This window comes from Colossoma macropomum, unplaced genomic scaffold, assembly GCF_904425465.1.
Source record: "Colossoma macropomum unplaced genomic scaffold, Colossoma_macropomum, whole genome shotgun sequence".
NCBI lineage: Eukaryota > Metazoa > Chordata > Actinopteri > Characiformes > Serrasalmidae > Colossoma > Colossoma macropomum.
This window is the reverse complement of record NW_023494791.1, coordinates 12,183,911-12,205,939: the sequence shown is the minus strand read 5'-3', so window position 1 is coordinate 12,205,939 and position 22,029 is coordinate 12,183,911. Positions and strand designations below refer to the sequence as shown.

Here is a 22,029-nt window from a genome sequence, read left to right as displayed (position 1 = left end):
CCACTCCCAACAATGTATGAAAAAGGAAATTCTTGAAAGTGGTCTGTAAGGCATTTTGGAACAAAACCCTTCACATGTACAACTCCACCAAAGAGACATGATTGTCTCCAGTCACGGTTTCAGCACATGAGAAGTTTTCAGAACATGAGCACATGAGCAGTTAAAAGCACGTGAACAGCTGTCGCAACAAAACCTCGCATCTCTAAAATGGTAACAGGAGAAGAAAAAACACTGGTAATGTTTGGAAATGTAAGTTGATGGAAACAAGATTTGTGATAAGTATTTTTGGATCATTTCTTTCCCTCCATTCATCATGTAATTTTAACATAATGTACAACATTATGTTAAAAAACATAATTTTAAAAAAGTAAAAAACTAATGATTTTTAAATTCTGTAAAAATAAATAAATAAATAAATAAATAAAAAAAAACAACAGAAATGGAGATACAAGGTTTTGTTTTGATAGTGATGATATATTTAAACCAAACATTGACATAATAAAAAGAGCCACATGTGATATATTTTGATTTATCTTACCAAGAAACACTGACAGTATGAGCCACATTATAATAGAGCTGTAAGCATCAATGTTAGTGCCAAGGGCTTTCATGTTTTCAATCAACAGCAATTAATTTTATTCAGTATTTTAAAAATATTACACACAAGCTTGTCTGTTTTTAAATTTTAATGTCATATGCCAGCATAAATGATATTTTTAATCCTCTTGAATAAGTTATAGTGATCCACGATGATCTGCTTTGGCAAGAACGGCGGCAAATAATATGCTACATCTTTCACTTAAGAGAAGAAAGAGTAACCAGGCACCAGACCTGACTGGACGTTTGCTTTATGGGATTCTCTGAGGCTTTTGGATTAAGAATGGCCCTTGGCTTGTTTTTCTCATTTACTGTAGTAGACATAAAGCTTACCACTCTGTCATTTAACAACACAAAAGTTTTTTTTCTGCACAAGTGAAATGCAGCATCTGTTTTATTTCAAATGGAACCACAACACCTGCTGAAATGTCGTGCACTGTCTCTACACAGACATTTTCAGAAAAATGAATGTAACAGCTAAGACAGGTATCCTTCTTAATACCACTTAAAGTTGGACTGCTAAGCACATGTTCTTCATATTTTACTTTATTGCACAATTACAGATGATCACTCCAATTTTCTTACAGTTTTTTGCACTTGGGACAAATATTCATGGTAGTATGGCTTACAACATTGCTTGAAGCCTCGCAATAAGCTCCACAACTTTGGATCTCTTTCCACCAGAGATAGGCATGTCATAGAGATGCTCAAAGAAATTAAAGACTGATGTGAGCTGGGCAGGATACGCCAGGTTGCAAATGCAGTACATCTTAAACAGTTTGTCAATGGCGCATGTCAAACTATTATCCTCAAGTGGAATGGCGACTTTGTCCTTCTCTGCCACGATGATATACTGAGCTGTAGAACTGGGCTGGCCTAAACATATGAGGTGAGGTTGATGATTTTCCACCACTCTGTCAGGAGAACTACCCAGGAGGCTGGAACTGCCTGTTTCAGTCTGAAAAAATACAAGTACAAACAAAATCCACGTTAACATATATTTCAGAGATAACTTTGAACAAGATGTATAGGCAGTGCTCCAATTAAGGGGGAGCCAGTGGGAGCTCAGCCACCCCAATAAAGACTTCAGCTCTCTTGAAGACAATAAACTCTGAAGTTAGAGGGAAGTTTCTACTCTTGCAGTAAAAATGAAATCAAATCATTCTCCAAAGAGCTCATCTCTCCTGTGTCTCTTTTCTTTTGGCTCTTCTCCAACAAGTCACAACATAAAACAAATGTACATAAGTTTTGTAAAAGTAAGCGTACGGGTGTGTTAGTTGGCATATTTTGTACTGTTTGTTATACTGTCAGTCATATTGGTTGTTACCTTTGAATTTTATAATGGAATAAATGCACTAATGGGTGTGGATATGTCTGGAGTTCTGAGTTCTGTGTCTGCATATTGGACATTTCGTATTATAGCCTATTTTATTGTTCGAAAGTATCTGTTTTGAGTAGACTTGTGTGAGTTGGTCACAGCAATTGTCAGCACAGTCTTGCATTGTATTATGTTGAGATTATGTTGTATTGTTCTGTAGGATATTTCAGTAAAACACAGTACTCTGCCAAAGTTTTAGGCAACTGAGAAATGTTAATTTAAAGAGCTATTCATTTGATTAGTAACCATTTATTTGCTCAGAAGAACTTTAATATTAGAATACATACAAATAACATTAACAAAGTAAGTGGCAATTTTATCAGATGTGAACCCTCAGGGGCTTCTCTGAAGGCCTAATGATTTCAGGAAACTAAAAAATAAATATCTGTAATTTTTATTAGGTCGATATAGCTAAGTGAGCTCTTTTATTGGTTAGGACATCAAGCGCTGAAGGGAAGGCCTAATGCATTGCATTAACCATCAGAATAATTATGAAGTGACAGAGGAATCAACCAATCACATTTTGATTTCCAATAGGCAGGAGCAATTTGGTGAGATAAAAATGCCACTCTAGGCCTTCTGGAAGTCATGGATACATCACTGACTGTGAATATGACCCGCAACCTAATCAAATGGTTGTTACAAATGGAAATCAATGACAGTTCTATGCCAGCCCTCTAAACTGAAACTGCTACAAGGTGAAATATATGCTAATATGTCACAAGCTTCAAGTAAAACATGGAATGTCTATTAAAAGCTTCAAATGTCTGTCTTTAATCTAGAACTGCCAAAACATGTTTACGCGAAACGCCATTAGCTTAGCACTAGCAGACTAGAAGAATCCCTTAGGAACGCTATAATCCTAGAGGTTTTTTACTCAGGTTTTGACAGAGTTTTGACATTTATTTTCCAGTTTGAAGTCAAACCCAGTATTTTTTGTTTGTATCATCCAACGCCTGGTTTGGCTAATCAATACTTCATTAAATTAAATCAGGTGTGCTGTAATGGATTTGAGTAAATCTATGCGATGGCTGGGGCATTGAGCATAAGTCAGGAACCAAACTACTTTTTTGAAAACAAGAAGTTCTTATTACTTTTTGCTGCACTAACGTTTGTTTGCATTTATCCGAATGTTACACAGTGTCTTTGCAAACAAAAGAGACACTTATTGCTCAGTTAAATGGATTTGTACTGCATGTGCCCCTCGAAAGCAAGAGTGTAATCGAACACTGTGTATAAGGTTTATGACACATACAGACATATTAACACGAGACACAAGCAACTTGCCTACCGACTTAATGTCCAAGATATAAGATATGGCTGATTTCACACTGCATTTGGTCCAGCCTTTGCCCCTGCCAGATGCAGTAGGAGGCAAAAGGTATGTGAGCATCTGAAGAGCTCTAAAGCATGGTTCTGCAAAATAATAAACATAAAATAAATTGCATTTATCAAATTCTGTACCGCTTCTCAGACTTTGCCTTCAGACATCAGACTCGAGTCTAAGCATGTGAGGACTGACAGTGCAGAGTGGTACAGAGTATACAGTGTGCAATAACAGTAATTCCACTGGTTATTTAACAGCCTTGATGAAGCACACACACACATATGTAGAACCTTTTATTTCTGCCATTATTTCACAAACTTCAATTTAAAGTCACTTCAAAATCACAACTAGACTATCACCAGACATTTTGAATGGCCAGACATCAAAGCTTTGAAATGTTGACACCCCACCAAATCACCACCAAAATGATGTATCCATTTAAAGTAACATAACAGCTTGAAAGATTGTCATATCTTATATTAATGAAAAGCAGCCTACCATCACTCTCACTGGCAGATGCCAGAACAGTGGGATTCTCTTTCACTGTGGCCATCCTCAGTAATTTCGGGACAACACTTCCTTCCCACTTTTGAAGGAAGAGGTCAGCTTTCCCTGGATACATCTTCTCAAACTCAAAGTCAAGCTGAGAAATAGGCCAGAATAGAGTGGTTCCGATTATATTTGATAACTAAATACACCAGTCAACTGTGCTACAGATGGCTGTGTCAATGTATGACTCAAAACGTACTTACGAAGTATGGCATGTCTATAAAATGAGGGTACTGTTGAAAAATCTCTTCTACTGTTGGTGAGTTGTTTGCAATCCAGAACCTGCGGCTGGTGTAGGTTTTCTCCATGCCCAATCTGATGGTAGAGAAGTTCTCCTCAGACGGTTTCATCCTTTTGATCACAGTCATCCACTCCATGGAGGACTCCTCTTCCCTTCCTGCCGGCATTCGCAGTGTGATGGAAACTGGATGGAAACATGGATCACTGGTCGTGGCCCGCTTGCGGCGGTAGCGTCGCTGACTATCATGAAGGTTCCTCCGTAGATTTCTCAGTTTAATTTCAATGAATCCATTGTGGGACACTGGGTCATAGAAGTGCTCCTGGGTGAAAGGATAACATCTCTGTAATTGTATTCTTTTCTAGCTGTAACATTGACACTGTACCATTGATTCCAATTCTGTAATGAACTTGTCCTCCAGATACTCAAATACACACATCCTTGCACAGTGGATATTTTTTGAGATTTTTTAATGAAAAGATGTGATAAACCCAACTAAGTGAACTGCCCAGTTGACAAGCTGCAATGCTAGCCCTCTGAAATGTTATAAAATTTAATCAGTATTTCATTCCAGCTGCTGGTAAATGTTGAGTAAACACTACTTACAAATCCTTCATTCTCTTCTCCCATCTTCATCTTCATTGATGGGAACAGGGTTATCACACTTTTGGCTAACGTCAGTTTATCATCACTTGATGGGTAACTGTGGGCAAAATTTTAAAAGCGAAATTAATTCTTATATTCTACTTGCAAGTCACCAAATTAGCTATCAGAGACTGCATTAAAATTGCATTACAACAAATACATTAATCAAAGGTTAACTGAAGGTTTTCTATATCTTATACAGAGTATGTATGTATACCTACACCATATATCTATAAATGTCTCAGAGATCTTTCACAATACATTATACAGCCACGAATGTTTTAAAGTTTTAAAAGTAAAGTTATAAAAATATTTTAAAACTCACAATCCCCTTCGCTCCACCAGGTCACTGACTCCTATCTTCACAAGAAGTTTTCTTGATGTCTCAGATAGCGTTCCTGAAGCTTCATAATCTGACAGTATACTTGGACCTTTGATCTGAATGAGCATTCTCAGTCTGTCTGCATCAGCTGGACCCTGGCCATGCTGGAAAACCAAAATACAGAAACAACACATCCATTAAACCTGCGAGGGCCTATTCTATTTATGTCAAAATCTATACTGTTGGGAGCAGTTAGAGCGTGCACAAAACAATTGCTTACAAAGATCAATTAGTAGAACTGCTTAATTACTTTTAGTTTGTCCCAGCACTGCAGTCCTGGGTTTGGCTCTTGAAAGTATCATATACTTTGCAATAGTTTCTCCTCTTTCATCTAAATTTGAAGTATTCTGTTCAATATGTTCAGGCATATAATGTTTTGTTTGACAATTCTGATTCAAAACTGATACCATTCAATTCTAATGCAACTTTATATCAGCACACATAGGTCTTCAGTAAACATACCTTTAGTTGATTACTTGTACCAGCCAGATCTGTGCTGAAAGGTCCAGCCTTTAAAAGAGAGACAGTGTCACTACTGGAACAGCAGCAGTGCACAATGCCAGTGTCTCTATTGTAAAGCTGGATCAATTTGTCAGAAACATCCAACTTTAGTTTTAGCATAATAGGAACACATGTAGGTCTCCAAGGATAAATACCTTCAGTTGATTACTTGGACCAGCTGCGACTGTATTCAGTTGTCCAGCCTTAAAAGGAAAAGAACATTAGTACTAGAAATAATTAAAAACAAATAAGAAAGAAATAATAAATCAACCTAACATTTGAGAAACCTTGTTTTAGTATCTCAAAATCTCACAGCATAGCGTTCTCTGTATGTTTATCCTACCAGGATAACCCAGGTTATTACAGAATGAATCCTAAAATTGTAGGAACTACATTGACTGACCGTTAAGGTCACCTCCTTGTATCTACATTCTTTGTCTATTTTATCAGCTCCACTTACCATATTGGTGAACCATACAGGTAGTTCTACAGTTACTGTAGTCCATCTTATTTCTCTGCATTTTTTATGAGCCCCTGTTCCACCCTTTCCCCCACAGGACCCCCACAGAGCAGTGTGTGTTGTGCTGGTATGAGTGGATCATCAGATAGCAGTGCTGCTGGAGTTTTTAAACACTGTCCACTCTATTAGATGCACCTTGTTGGTCCAACTTATAGATTTAAAGTCAGAGATGATAGCTCATCTGTTGCTGCACAGTTTGTGTTGGTCATCCTCTAGTCCTTCATCAGTGGTCACAGGACGCTGCCCCCAGGACGCTGTTGGCTGGATATTTTTGGTTGGTGGACTATTTTCAGTCCAGCAGTGACACTGAGGTGTTTAAAAACTCCAGCAGCACTGCTGTGTCTGATCCACTCTGACCAGCACAACACACACTAACACACCACCACCACGTCAGTGTTACTGCAGTGCTGAGAATGATCCACCAGCCAAATAATACCTGCTCTCTGGTGGTCCTGTGGGGGTCATGACCATTGAAGGACAGGGTAAAAGGTTAATAAATTATTCAGAGAAATAGATGGACCACAATCTGAACTACAAAGTCCACCTATATCAGTGGACGGTCAGTGTATATCTGTGCATTGCAGCTCTTTTCACTGAATCTAGCATTACACTCTGATAGCTTACACAGAAATGTAGTGTACTGGCATCTCTAAGACACATAGGCCTACATCCAGTTGATTACTTGGAGCAATGTAACCTGTACTGTAATTATATCATTACAGTAGTGTTTCAATATTAGTGGCTAATAAAAACTTGACTACTTGATCATTAACAATATAAATCACCACATGTATATTATGTTCTTGGGAACATTAACAAAATCCAAACAGCCAGCAGCTTGTTTATGGCTGCTGAGCCTGGAGTATAAAAAATAGGGTGCATAACTCCAAACCAACGTTATTAAAAATGTCTAATGAAAAGCTCACATTCATAAAAGGTGAGAGTACCAACAAGCCAAGCTGTCTCAAAATTGTTTTTTTTTAATTGGCTGACATTCTACACGGCTATTACACAGCTGTAATTTCAGTTCCTTAAGTCTGAGAGGCTGATGGTGATCTACGTACCTACCTATGTGTCTGTATGTGTCTGTCTCTGTCCTTTTATCAACCTCTACCTGTCTTTAACCAAACACTGTACACTATTACTTTGTATAATACACATCAATAAACATTTGCTTACATGAACAATTGTCAGTTTTGAAACCTGTAATTAAAGTAGTCTAAAAATGTTAGCAGTCAGGTCATCCACCAGCTTGTTAGTGCTTCCACCTGTTTGTGAATGCGAGCTCCTCACTGAACAGAATGACATAAGGACTAAATCATACATACCCATTGCAGTGTTCCACCTGGCTTGATTGAGCTGAACAAAACTTGAAACTTGTCAAAGTTTTGGACGCTGTCATTAAGGTCTGTGTCAACATATTCATGAAAATCAGCACTGAATTTTAGAATTCTATGATATTCTGCAGTACAAGGCAAAAAACGCTTGCAGGCATCAATTATTTCTGCAGCGCTGTTGAGATGATGTATCTTCTTGCATATCTCCCTGCCATCTAGAAGTAGTGTCACCAGTGTTTTGGGAGCCTCTTCCATTTGAAAAGCTGAAAGAAAGCAAATAAAAAGCACCATTTCCTATTAGGTGAAAGCAAGCTAGCGCTAGCCTCATATGTGCGTACCTGTGTACCCAGGGCCTGATGTTCCCAATGTCCTATGTTCCCAGGGTTCTGTGTTCCCAGGGTTCTGTGTTTCCTGGGTCTCATGTTCAGCTCTTTATATGAAACATCACATTAATGAAACTTTCGAAAGGGTTCCTAAGGTCATGGTTAACATTATAGGTTCATCAGAGGTCACAGAGGGAACGAAGAGAAGCAGATTTTCCCATAGGAATGCACTTTGCTTCAGCTAGGCTAGCCTCAGCTAATTAGGCTACACTCTTACAAAAATGGTTCTTTAAGAGTTCTTTAGTAAAGACAATGGTTCTGTATAGTACTACGAACACTCAAAGAATGATTTGTATGCTTAAACAGTTATCTGCATGGTGAAGTCGCTCTTCAGATTGATGCAGAATATGTTGGCATCGTAACAATAGAAGAACCCTTTTGGTGCTATACAGAACCAGTTTCAAAAAGGTTCGATATATAACCATATACAACATGTACTCCATACATTGCTGTCACAACAAAATCTTGTATCTCCAAAACGATAAAATGTTCTCAAAATGAGCTTTCAAATTACGCAGAAAAGAAAAGAAAAATGGAAAGACAAGGTTTTGTGCAACATGAACATTTGTAAATATACCAGATGTATGGACATCACATACTCACATCGGGATATCAGTTATTTTCACGTTGAGGCAATATCATTGAGGCAACATGGGAACAGAGAGCTATTTCCAGTGAAAATTTCAACAAGGGAACATTGGATTCTGGGAATATAGGGCCCTGGGAATATAGTGCTGTTTCCTAGAAATTTCAGTGAGAAAATAAAGGGCCTGAGGAACATAAGACCCTGGGAACATATGGATGATCCCTATATTTGCATGTGGTGTATGTGTAACATTAGTCTAGGTTTGGTGCATTTAAGCGATGTATAGCTTTCTTTCTCTGTAGTCACTCCATGAGAAGTTTGCCACTTCTGATGCAACGTGTAAGGAAAAAAATCAGCTTTTAGGGTTTTTTAAAGCTTAAATATAGTAATTCAAAGTATCATTAATGTGGTGTATGAAAATGTTTACTGGAAGATTATTCATGTATAATTTTATTAATTCACATAGACAGCCACTGAAGCTCATCCACTCATCATCTCAAAAAAATATTAAATAAAAGTTGGATTAACCTTTGCAATTCTCAGTTGCATGTCTGTTTCCTCATTAACACAAAAGATATTTATTTTTAGACAGATTTTTTCTATCCTTGAGTTTTGCTTTCCACTCTGTCATATTAAGCTATTTCACATATTGCTACACTAAATGACACGACTAACAGTAAACGCCATAATTTAATTATTTTGCCCATACCAGTTTAAAACTGTTAAATTTTGTGTTTATTCAATATTAATAATTTACTGTATTTTGGCATAACACATCCAACCTCCTGTACAAGACAGACAGAGTGGACAGTTTTTTTTATGATTTTATTTTGCAATATTTGGAGAAAAGTCACATTTCATTTACTGCTGAGTGTGGCAGCCAGTTTTGGCTGAAATATTCCACCCTGTCATATTCCCCTCTGTCATAAGTTCAGCATGATTTTGGACTTAAAATGAAAAAGCTTAAAATAAAAAAACTGAGTGAGGCAGGAAAATCTTATTTAAAGAGTAAAATATCACTGAAAACATGGATGAAAAAGGGTGATTTCTTGACATACAAAATTTCAAATTAGCATGTCCATTTTACACTGATCCTGTGGAATGACTCAGCTATATTACCCACATTGACAGCATCAAACTGATGTTAGTTAGCTGGCATCTGTTCGCTAAGATTAGTGTTCGTAATATAAAGACAGCAAAGGTCAATTATCACACCTGCGAGGACTTAAAAATAGTAGGTATAAAGTATAACACATGATGCACTTATATTGTATTTTTAACACATTTAACACAATACGGCACAAAAAGCATAGCAATAACACAAAGAGTGTGATTTTATTTAACATCTCATTTTCATGAAATAAAAAAGAGCACATTAAATCCACTTAGTTAAATGCACAGACATACAAACACCAACACACACTCAAATACGTTCACCAGCCACAAAAACACATCTTACACTGATCCTGTGGAATAACTCAGCTATATTACCCACACTGACAGCGTCAAACTGATGTTAGTTAGCTGGCATCTGTTCATAATGTAAAGACAGCAAAGGTCAATTTTCACACCCACAAGGACTTTTTAAAGTACAAAAATATTAAAGTACAAAAGACTGTACTCCTGAATTTACCGCTTTACAAGTATACACATTTACTACATGAATACACTTTTTTTTTAATGGGGTCTCTGTGTGACATTAATCTGAACAAGATCACAAATATCAGATATCAGAAATGTGATACAATTCTTTGCATAACATTGGCTGCATTACAATTGGTTGAACTCACTTCTCTTGCAATTTTACTCTGTTGTTTCCTTTATCCCTTTCTGCCCTTCTTGGTGTATAACTCTGTATTTGTATGTAGGTGTACAGATATACCCATTTCAAGTGAAACGGAGAAATTTATATATATATATATATATATATATATATATATACATCAAGGGATTTATTTGCCTATTTATTTGAAATGTAGTGAGTCAAAAGCAAAACACATAAGTGAAACAAAAACTTCACTACTTCCCAGCTCTGGCAGCATTATTAAACCCATGAGGGTCATTTTAGGGCAGAGGTGTTGGTTGGTTTTTATGTGGTGTTTACGTTATGCCTTTGTTTTTGCTTGAAGTTGGACAAGAAGATGTAGTGGATCTGGGGTCTCTCTAATGTAATGTATAATGCAGATTCAACTTAGACTGACTTTCCGACTGAGTTTCAGCTTCACAAAACCAAACATACACAGATGCAGTTAAGTCACAGTTAACTGCAGTAAATTCCTGTTCAGGCACTCAGGCTGTGATTAATCCAGGTTTAGATACTCAGACTGTGATTAATTCAGGTTTAGATACTCAGACTGTGGTTAATCCAGGTTTAGATACTCAGCCTGTGATTAATGCAGGTTTGTATACTCAGACTGTGATTAATCCAGGTTTAGATACTCTGCCTGTGATTAATGCAGGTTTAGATACTCAGACTGTGATTAATCCAGGTTTAGATACTCAGACTGTGATTAATCCAGGTTTAGATACTCTGCCTGTGATTAATGCAGGTTTAGATACTCAGCCTGTGATTAATGCAGGTTTAGATACTCAGACCATGATTAATCCAGGTTTAGATACTCAGACTGTGATTAATCCAGGTTTAGATACTCTGCCTGTGATTAATGCAGGTTTAGATACTCAGCCTGTGATTAATGCAGGTTTAGATACTCAGACCATGATTAATCCAGGTTTAGATACTCAGACTGTTATTAATCCTTGATATGAAAGTATGGCATTTATGACAAACAGCCAATTGGGTAAAACATGAGGAGGGGTCACCAACAAAAAATAATCACACTACATAAATGTATCAAAAGTAAAGCATTTCAAATGATAAAAAGCAATGCTGACAAATTAGCAAGTTCTAAATGTATATAATTAACACATCTTGTGGTCATCATTGTTATTAGTTAGCCTTCAATTTGTGTCAGCTAGCAAGTTGGAGGCCCCCCAGAAAATATAAGGCCCCCAAAAGGCTAGAACCAACCCTACTGCAACAGTATGTTTCCCATCATTGCTTGGAAGCGCATTCACAATTATAAACACAAATGTGAACTAGCTTTGTGCTCTGTTGCAGCAGTAACATAAAAATGCATGTTGGGTATGTACAATACGATGCAACATGTTAGTGAGGCATTGTCATTTATCTTTGAGTACTGGCACAGGGTTTGTTTCTGATCTAATGTCCCAGAATTTAGCTATAATTTAGACGTGGAGGTAAGTTAAAGGCTTGTTAATAATGTAACCAGCAGTTGACAGTGTGATTGGACAATAATTTCACCCCTTTATGTCCAACTGGATGCTGTAGCCAAACATTTGAACTAGTATCATTCTCAGAACAGCTGTACTATAGCAAAATTAAACATTCCAACATAACACATGATGCCCTTCTGTAGTATTTTTCTTTAACACATTTAACACAATATGGCACAAAAAGCATAGCAATAACACAAAGCGTGTGATTTTAATTAACATCTCATTTTCATGAAATAAAAAGAGCACATTAAATCCACGCAGTTAAATGCACAAACATACAAACACCAACAAGCACACAAGTACGTTCACATGCTTTGTAGCCACAAAAACACAGACCACCGGGGCATCACCCTGCGTCCTAACCAGGATATCTCCTCCTCTTGACAGAGATGAGCTCTGTGGCGTATTGATCGGAACACACACATACACACATACACATATACATTCACACCCACGCAAGCCCTCTTTTCAGGCAGACCTCTCCAAACATGCGATTACCATGGAAACCCCACGCTCCCTCGGCGCTAGTCCTGCTTTGCTGATCAGAATCAGAAAAAAGGGAAGCGCAGGCATTCCACAGGTCCCTGAGACTCACACCACAAAGACACTCATACTTCATGACATCCAGCCTCATAAGGCCTTCATTTAAACCTCGCTTTATTGACAGTAACACTATGTGTAGTGTACTTATGTTGATCAATTCATCATCCAGCAGAAATGAAAGGGCTAAGTGTTTTCCGCCGGCTCTTCAGATCATGTGGTTGTATGCGCTGAAGCTGAAACTACAGGGTCGTTCATTAATGCCATTAAAAATGAATGACTTTCCCCCCATATCAAAAGGCTCACGGCAGGCTCGGCGGCTCCCTGGAGAGGAGCATGGAATCTCTCACCTCTCAGCCTCACCCTCTCGCAGCGTCTTCACAGCCTTGCCGTTCCTGAAGGGCTCTATTCACTCTCGCTACCACTCCATTCCCATCTCAGGGGGTAATTCTAACATCAGAGCTGCTCTTAATCACACCCCCCTTCTTTTATACACAGTTAGCACTAATAACACCCACAGATTTAGAGTGTTTTCACGTTTTTCATTAATTATGAGGTGGGAAAAACACGTCCACTGCAAGATTATCTATTTCTTTGAAATTTCTATCCAATACAGTGCAAGTATTAGTCAATTTGGGCATGTCAAAAGAAATTTCAGGTGTGACGGGGAACTTTCAGTGCCTCAAAAATAGGCCTGTTTTTGCAGAGTGCTGCATTCGCTTGGAGGACTTGCACAGCATTACACTCTCTTTATTGCTTCTGAATGGCCATAAAGAGGAATGGCAGACCTCAGTGATCATAACAGTGATTAAAGAATGAGGCACTTATCTGTGAGTGAGTGCGATCCAGCGCCATTGTACAAGGCTGCAAAAATCTATGAGGAGGATCTACAGCTGAAATACAGACAACAGGGTGCAAACCATGCAGAAAAATATCACAGCCCATTGTATCAGTTTTGAAATATTAGAATAATTTTTCACCCCATCAGCCTCTTGAATAGTCTTGAACCAATTGTAGCTTATTCACTTTTTCCTTAATGGATGATGAATGATCTAATATGCTATTTGGTATTGTATATCGAAGTAAGTGAAGTAATTATCATTTGTCACATTTGTGAAAAAGGGGGCATGATGACACATTGGAATCCATTAAGCCACTAAAAAGCTTTCAATTCAGAACTGGAATCAGATTCAGAATCCTTAATTAGCCAGCTAAGTTTGCACATTGGTCTGGAGAGTACTCACACACAGACATAATACAAGGTAACACTTATGTACATATTAATTAAGCAGTAAGTAATCAAGTGTTACCATAGTGGATCATCATTATTTACTCCTTGCTGTAGTAAGGAGTTAAAATATTATGTTGGTTAAAACGTAATAATTTAGTAACCAATCATCGACCACTGTGTTATCCACATGTTTATGGTTCCCTTAATTGACTTAAGACTTAAGTATGTAATAATCAAGCAGTGAGTTTGAACTAACTAGCTTAAAGCTGCACTATGTAAGTTTGGGGATTTGGAGACCTCTCTGGTGGAAATGTGTAATTGCATGCAACATTTTGAAGAACACTTTGTAACAGCGGTTATGCTTCAGACTTCTTCCCTGAGCAGATGAATCTGATAACAGTGAGTGTGTTAAAAGAGTATTGAAAGAGAACTCAAAACTGGATGAGAGATGTGTTGTCTGAGGATGTAAGTGAATTACCTATTATGGTTATCATATCTTCATCAGTATGATGCAGATTTTGCATTTAAGACTAAATATCATGCGGACCTTCTTTTTCTGAAAAGCTCCCATGAAATCCAACCCAAGACCTCTGACTTTTAAATTATTGTTTCAGGCTTTACAGGGTGACCCACAGCAACACAGAGAAAATAATATTTTATTACTACTTCCCTCAATTCGAACAAAATAATCTTACATAGTACAGCTACTAAATGGCACACTTTTCCCCACGTTATTAATAGTACAGACAGGAATTTTTAAACTCATTTAATCTTTCAAGGAGTCATTAAACATGTGGTAACCACAGTGGTTCAAGACCAGTTACTAGAGTATTACACAATGTTATTTATTATAGTGAGGAGTAATGAAAAACTCCAGTAATAATTACCTACTTACTGCTAAGTTAATCAATATTTATTCATTAAGGAACTGTATTGTAGAGTGTGTAATGCAAAATGAAAAATTTTAAGCACAAAAATAAATAATGAAAATGCTGTACTCTTCATGGCCAAGTAGCAGGAGATTATTGTATTGTTACACTTTTAATTATTATTCAGTAACTACTATAAAATGTAAAGCTACACTGTGTAAGTTTTGGGGATCTGGAGACCTCCCTTGTGTAAATGTGTAATCAGTGTGTGTGACGTTTAAGCAATAGAACACGAGAGGGAGTGTGTTATCGTGAAATAACATCACAGCCATGATACGACCTCAGCCGGCAGTTCTTTCTCCAGCTCCTTACACTAAATTCCCAAACTGTCATCACCGCTGAGCAGCTTTTTTGTTTTTTATTGCGGCAGTTTTATGGCTCAGTCCGATTTGGTCAGACTCTGAAGATCAGACTACATGTTTGGCGAATGGTATTCGGTTAATTTCAGGCTAATTCCAGGTTGTTTAGGTGTTCTTCTGTCACAGCTGCCGACTGAAAAGCTGCTCAGTTTGGGAATTTAGTGTAATCTCATCTTTAGAGTCTGACCAAATTGGCTGTCGGTCAAATGTGATCTTAAAAGTATCCATTTTCTGTTTGTGGCAAAGTAAGAAGTAAAAACGTTCAAATGGCTCGAGCGTCTCGTACAGCTGTCAAACTCGTTGCTTAGCAACAGCGTCTTAGCAGAGTGATACAGTGTTTGTGAAAAGCCTGTGATGTTATGGCGAAATAACAGTACGATTAGAATGCCTCTCAACCAATCAGCTTGCGTGACCAGAACTAACTGTTGTATAATATTACGTAATGATATGAATTTTTAATTTTTTCATGCTTTACATGGACACTTGCAGCAGTGCATGCACACCATATTTTAGCATGTTTTTTTTCCACATGACTCAGTAACACAACTCATTTCAATTTTAACAGAAGACTCTGGTCACAGTTTATTTGGATGTTCCCCTATAGATGATCTACAGATACTTAAATCATTAGCAATATTTCTGGTGATACCCAGTTGATTATCAACAACAATATGGTTAGGGTTAGGTTTAGGAGTAGGTGTAGGTTTTGCCTTGAGGTTTTGAGGTAGATTTGATAGAATCTTACACACTCAACTTCAAGTTCAGTTGCATTTAATAGATATTTAGTTGATTGTTATTTAAAGGCATGCTGAGCATCTAAAAAAGCACCTACAGTGGTACACCATACAAATAAAGTGTTATCAAAACCATAGTGCAGCTTTAAATGTAAGTTATGAGAGTGAGGAACTGAAGCTTGGCCCACACACAGGCTCTTTCTGGTTAAAGGGGTTAAATAGCTGTGCTAAGTGTAAAACTCATCATCTGCATAACAATCAGATAAAGAGGGGTAAATTGCAGGCAATCTGTTCTATGTTTTTGAACAGTATACACAGCATTGTGTGCATTTATCTGGTGCAAGCAGCAGATACCAGCAGTCTATTTAAAATGTCCATACAGTAGAGAACTGTTCATACAGCAGCATGGATTGTGAAGACTATTTCACATCTTTAATCCAGACGGTAGAGACTGTGCTCCGACATGAACTTAGCTGGCTTTCCATTCGACAACTCTGAGCGATTAGTAAGCGCAGTAGTGGGCTTTCCTTTCAAATCAATATCAGCGGACGCCACGGCATTTGTCACCATATCGGCTTCTGAGGGAGAGTGAGATTGGCCTTATGTGTGTGTGTATGTGTGTGTGAGACACAGAAAAGCATTGGTGAGGCTTCACACAGTTCGGTCTCATTCACGGTTCTGGCCGCTTCGCCTGCTGTGTGTCTGAAGCCTGCCTGCCAGTGTTGGTGTCAGAATGAAGACTGAGAGAGCATGTCTAGTGATAGTGTGTGGGGGGGGTGGGGGTTGGGGGAGTATATGGACGGGGGGGCTGCGGTTCGTTAGAGTGAGCAGCCCTCCTCACCGGAGGAGTTTATTAAGTTTTAATGAGTTAATAATTCAATTCAATCCACTGGAAGCTTAAGGCCGCTCTGACGACAGCAGCCTCAGCTGGAGAGCGAATGAGCGCTGATGTAATTCAGCCCAAAGTTGACTGGATCAAGAAGAGGCGCTTTAGACGTCGAAGTTAATCAATAAATCATCATACACGGCACACTCATAGAGAGCAGGGATCAGCTCCATTATATCAGAGAATACCTAGGCACACAGGTTCCCTCGCTCTTTATCTTACTCTCTTTCTCTCATACACACAGAAAAATCCATTTTCACATATTCCAGAACTCCTATGCTCCTCCATCAAGATCACTCTTACAGAGACATCAAATACTGACAGTCAGTCTAATGCTTCTCTCTGCTTGCTGCTGGAGCTTTAGCAGGCAAATTGGAGGGTTTTTCTTCATCACGCTGAGACTTCCAAAAGGTTTCATGTACACGTCTTACACATAGAAAACGAAAAAATGACCTCTGTCCCACGTAACATGTAGTCACTGTCCAAAAAAACCAAAACAAAACAAGGGCAACATTACAGAAGGCCGTAGTCTTAACTTGTATATTACGTTACTGTAAAGGGTGCTTTCTAAGTGATTTTGTAGCATTTCTATTGGTCCAATAATCAATCAATTTTCACACAATCTAAAGGACAACTGCTCTGTTCAAATCATGAAGTCAAATAAAAATCAACAAAAATGGAGAAGCATGGTATTTTTTTTACAGCAACAATATGAAAGGAGGGCGTAACGACACATGGGACATCATTAAGTCATAGAAAAGCTTCAGAAATCAGAACTTCAGATTTTTTGGGGGGGTGTGAATGAAAATATAAGTTGGGTCATAGCTGTAACTTGTAGGACACAACAGAGCTGAAAGTTGCATCAATTATTCAATTACACTCAATTACACAAGAAGTATAAAAATGCATAACAATGATAATAATAACTGAATTATGCACCATGTAAAAAAAACTGGGGTACCATACTGGTACAATGATGGAAATGGCCTGGGTTCGGTTCCCTGGCCGGGTGACCAGGGTCCTTTCTGTGTGGAGTTTGCATGTTCTCCTTGTGTCTGCGTGGGTTTCCTCTGGGTGCTCTGGATTCCTTTCACAGTCCAAAGACATGCAGTCAGGCCAATTGGACACGCTAAATTGCCCCTAGGTATAAATGTGTGTGTGGATGTCTATGTCTGTTTGTCTGCCCTGCGATAGACTGGCGACCTGTTCAGGGTGTATCCTGCCTTCCACCTGATGACCGCTTGGATAGGCTTCAGCACCCTCCAGACCCAAAAGTACAAGCAGTTTAGAAAATGTGTGTGTGTGTAAATATGTGCCACTGTGTTATCCCACCGGTCACAAATATACAATTTTATTAGAACTTCAATAATAAACTCTTTAAAAACATATTTGCCAAATAATGCAGAATAACTGTAGGCTATGTGAGCAGCTAGTTATCTGCTTTTGAGCAAAATCCACAGCATCAGGTGCATTTGTACATTTCAATGCCATCTCCTATACTCCTCCATCAAAATCACTCCTACAGAGATGTCAAATACTGACAGAAGTGTCAATCTAAAGCTTCTCCCTGCTCGCTGCTGGAGCTTTAGGAAGCAAATTGGAGGGTTTTTCTTCATCTTACTGAGACTTCTAAATGATTTAATGTGCACTTCTTACATTTCAGCAAAGTGAATTGACCTCTGTCCCACTTAACAAATGAAAGGGGGGCATAAGAATATATAAGGTCACTAAAAGGCTTAAAATCTGAATCACTGTGTTATCCCATCATTCACATCTGTACAATTTTATGAGAACATCAACAATAGACCATTTAAAAAACATATATACCAAATATGGCAGATATAATCTTTCTCAGGTGCATGCTGGAAGTAAATGGCTCTGGTTTATTTAGTATGAAAGGAACACAACCTATAATTAAATTTATCGCTTACCATTCAGTAGGAAACACATTATCAAATCTTTTAGAGCTTTATAAACTTAAAACAAAACTTTGGGCATAATTATGCTGGAAATAGTCTCTATTGGGTTATCTTGTTCAAGCTTCAGAAAAAGTTAAGCTACATGTGAGAAAACTTTCAAAGGATCTTATTTTTAGAAACAAATCTGATATTGCCTGCAGTCTGAACATAGCCTTACTCTTTTGGGCATATCATTGTAATTTGGTTAAACTGTCTTCTAGATTTAGAAGACCTATGATACGTTAGTTAAACTTACAATTATGTTACCCCCAAATAACTATCTACCACACTATATGACCAACAGTATGTGAACATAGGATCATCACACCGAGCTTGCTGGACATCCCTTTCCCACTGTACTGCTATAACAGCCTACACTCGTCTGAGAAAGCTTTCCACAGGATTTTGGAGTGTCTGTGGGAATTTGTGCCCAATCAGTCAAAGGAGCATTTGTGGTGTTAGGCACTGATGTTGAAGGAGAGGGCCTGGCTCGCAATCAGCTGTCCAATTCATCCTAAAGATGTTCAGTGGAGTTGAGGTCAGGGCTCTGTGCAGGTCACTGGAAGTCCTCCACACCAAACTCGTCAAACCATGTCTTTATGGGCTTTGCTTCATGCGCTGCGGCACAGTCATGCTGGAACAGGAAAGGGTCTTCCGCAAACTGCTGCCACAAAGTTGGAAGCATATATTTGCCTAAAACATCTTTGTATGATGTAGCATTAACATGACCCTTCACTAGACCTAAGGGGCCAAGCCCGAATCCTGAACAACAGGCCCAGACCATTATCCCTCCTCGACCAAACCTTACTGTTGATGCATTCCAGTAGGCAGCGTTCTCTTGCTATCCGCCAAACCCAGATTTGTCCATCAGACTGCCAGATAGTGAGGCATGATTCATCACTCCAGTGAACACATTTTCATTGCTCCAGAGTCCAGTGGTGGCGTGCTTTACATCACTCCAGCTGATGCTTGGCATTGTGCATATGGATCTTAGACTTGTGTGCGGCTGCCCAGCCATGGAATTTCATGAAGCTCCTGATGCACAGTTTGCTGGTGCAACTCTACAGTGAGTGATGTAACAAAGGATAGATGATTTGAAGTGTCGTGAATTTCAGCAGTCAGCAGCACCGCTCTGTGAGTTTGCGTGGTCTACCATTTTGGTGGCTGAGCCACTGCCGCTTCTATTTTACAATAATAGCTCTTAAAGTGCAGATCTAGCAGAGCAGAAATTTCATGTACTGACTTGCGGCAAAGGTGCCATCCTACGACAGTGCCATGTTTAATATCTCTGAGCCCAGTATGATCCATTCTACTGCCTGCATTTGTCTATGGAGATCGCATTACTGTGCTTGATTTTATACACCTGTTAGCAATGGGTGTGGCTGAAACATATGGGACAGTAAAAGAAAGTGTAACCCACATCTCCTGTGAGCATTGTGTAAATATGGCAGTATAGTCATTTCAAATATCAACACTTGATCCTTATAAGATTAGATGTACCATATAAAAGAAAAATTCATATTTTTGTCATTTTTCAGTTTTTGACATAATTTGAAAATGCCTGTTGGTCTTTACATTGTGTTTAAATTTAATGAGGAATGGACTGAAAGAAACATCTTAAAATGACGTGGAAAAGAATCTGGTTCCATTGACTTACATTAAAAGTAAAGTAGGTTTTTTCCTTCTCCTGTAAAGTTACCATTTTGGAGACACAAGGTTTTCTTTCAACAACAGCGATATGGTAGTTGTATGACTACATGTTTCTCTTATCACAAATGTGAGGAACCACCACAATGGTGACTGGTGGGATATAATGTGCTGCTGAATAGGTAAATGGTAGGCAATTTGTGCAACATTTGAGCAGAGTAGATAGCATATATGTTTGCATATTCCATGACTCCTACTCTCTCCCATACTCCTCCATCAAGATCACTCTTACAGAGATGTCAGAATACTCACAGAAGCATCAAAAGATTCTCTCTCTGCTCACTGCTGGGGCTTTAGGAGCCAAATTGGAGGGTTTTCTTCATCTTGTTGCAGATGGATGAAAAAAAAAACCTAGATATCTTTATCTGTGCTCCATCTCTGTGTTTATCACCTCTGTGTGTGACAGAGTCTCACTTACTAAGAGCTCGATTTTTGAAGCCTGTGGTTTTTCTTACTTTGTCTAATTTTAGTTGATCTAATTTTAGTCTCATCCATTTTTCATTGAGTGAAACCACCACAGTCACTGAGAGCCAAACACCCATCTCCCACAGGGCGTTTGCGCGTGCATGTGTCAGCGTGTGCGTGCCTTTGTGTGACTGTTAGCAAGGTGGAGAGAAAGTAAGAACGGCGCTCGTGAGAGTCAAAAGTATGCGTATACATTAATAACGTATGCTGTGTGTATTTTCGTGTGTATGTGCGCGTGACGGGTGCGCACGCAGGCGTGACCTTGATCCTGCTGGGTCTTGGCACATCATGTTTAATTCAGAGATACATCCTGAACTACATTCGGTGATCGTTTCGTACAGACCTATCCCAGTTTAGGTGGCGCCCACGAGCCCCATGTGCTCTGGCTGTAATGCTTTCTGACAGGCTGCTGTAGGATCTCTATGGGAGCCTGATCCAGCCCACTGGAGCGCTATTGACTCCGGCTATTGATCTCTGTGTTATTACACATTCGCTTCCTCGTGCGTCCCTCACCACACACACACACACACACACACACACACACACACACACACACACACACACACACAAAACACAGAAACCCTGTGGTGCTACGCACCGATAGCAACCCGGCTGTCAGTCAAGCCCCCCGCTCCCCATCTCTGTACGTTTCATATATCCCAAGAGATCAGGTGAGACGTCCCGTGAATGCTTTAATAATATATCGTTGCGTTGTATGTGCTGTGTTCTCTATGGTGTTATAGAGTGTTCTAGAAGTACCGCATGTGGGTGGGCTCTGAGGCCTTTTTTTCACAGAAAACGAGTGCTCTGTTGTTGGCTTCAGTTTTTATAGCTACACTTCGTACGTTCTGGGGATTTAGACCTCATTGGTGGAAAAGAGTAATTGCAATCAATGTGCAGAAGAAATTTTGTGGCATCGGTTGTGCTTCAGACCCCTTTCCCGAGGGGATGAATCTGATGATTGCAAGCATGTTGAAAGAGTATCCAAAGAGAACTGTCAAAACTCGACAAAGGACGTGTCTTTCAAGGATGTAAGTGAATTATCTACTACTGTCAGCATTTCTTCATAAGTCTTAATGTTGATTTTGCTAAACACCTAAACATTGAGTCGGACTGTCTTTTTATGCCTGTATATGTGACATTAATAGCCTATATATGGCGTGGCCTGAAAAAACTCAGACTCTGAAAAACTTCAAGCATTACAAGGTGACTCAGAAGCAGCACACGCACACCAGATTTTAGGGTGTTTTTCTCCTCCTGACTCAATAATGCTACTTCTTTCGATTTTAACAACAAAACTTATATAGTGCAGCTTTAACAAATGGATGTTGTGACTGAAACTGAGTCAGTTCAGTGAAATACAGTGCGTCATCTAATATAGAGAGAGAGGAAGCAAGAGGCTTTTTTGTTTCTTAACTCTGAGTGTGTTTATATTAAAGGGCCTACATCATGGAAAACTGATTTTTTTTCTTTTTACTTC

The 22,029-nt window shown here is 38.8% G+C and overlaps 1 protein-coding gene across 1 annotated transcript in view; it reads right to left on the bottom strand.

The window, feature by feature from the left end:
- lingo2b (leucine rich repeat and Ig domain containing 2b) overlaps window positions 1–22,029 on the bottom strand; it is a 40,887-nt gene that overhangs the window by 3,435 nt on the left and 15,423 nt on the right. The window lies entirely within an intron of this gene.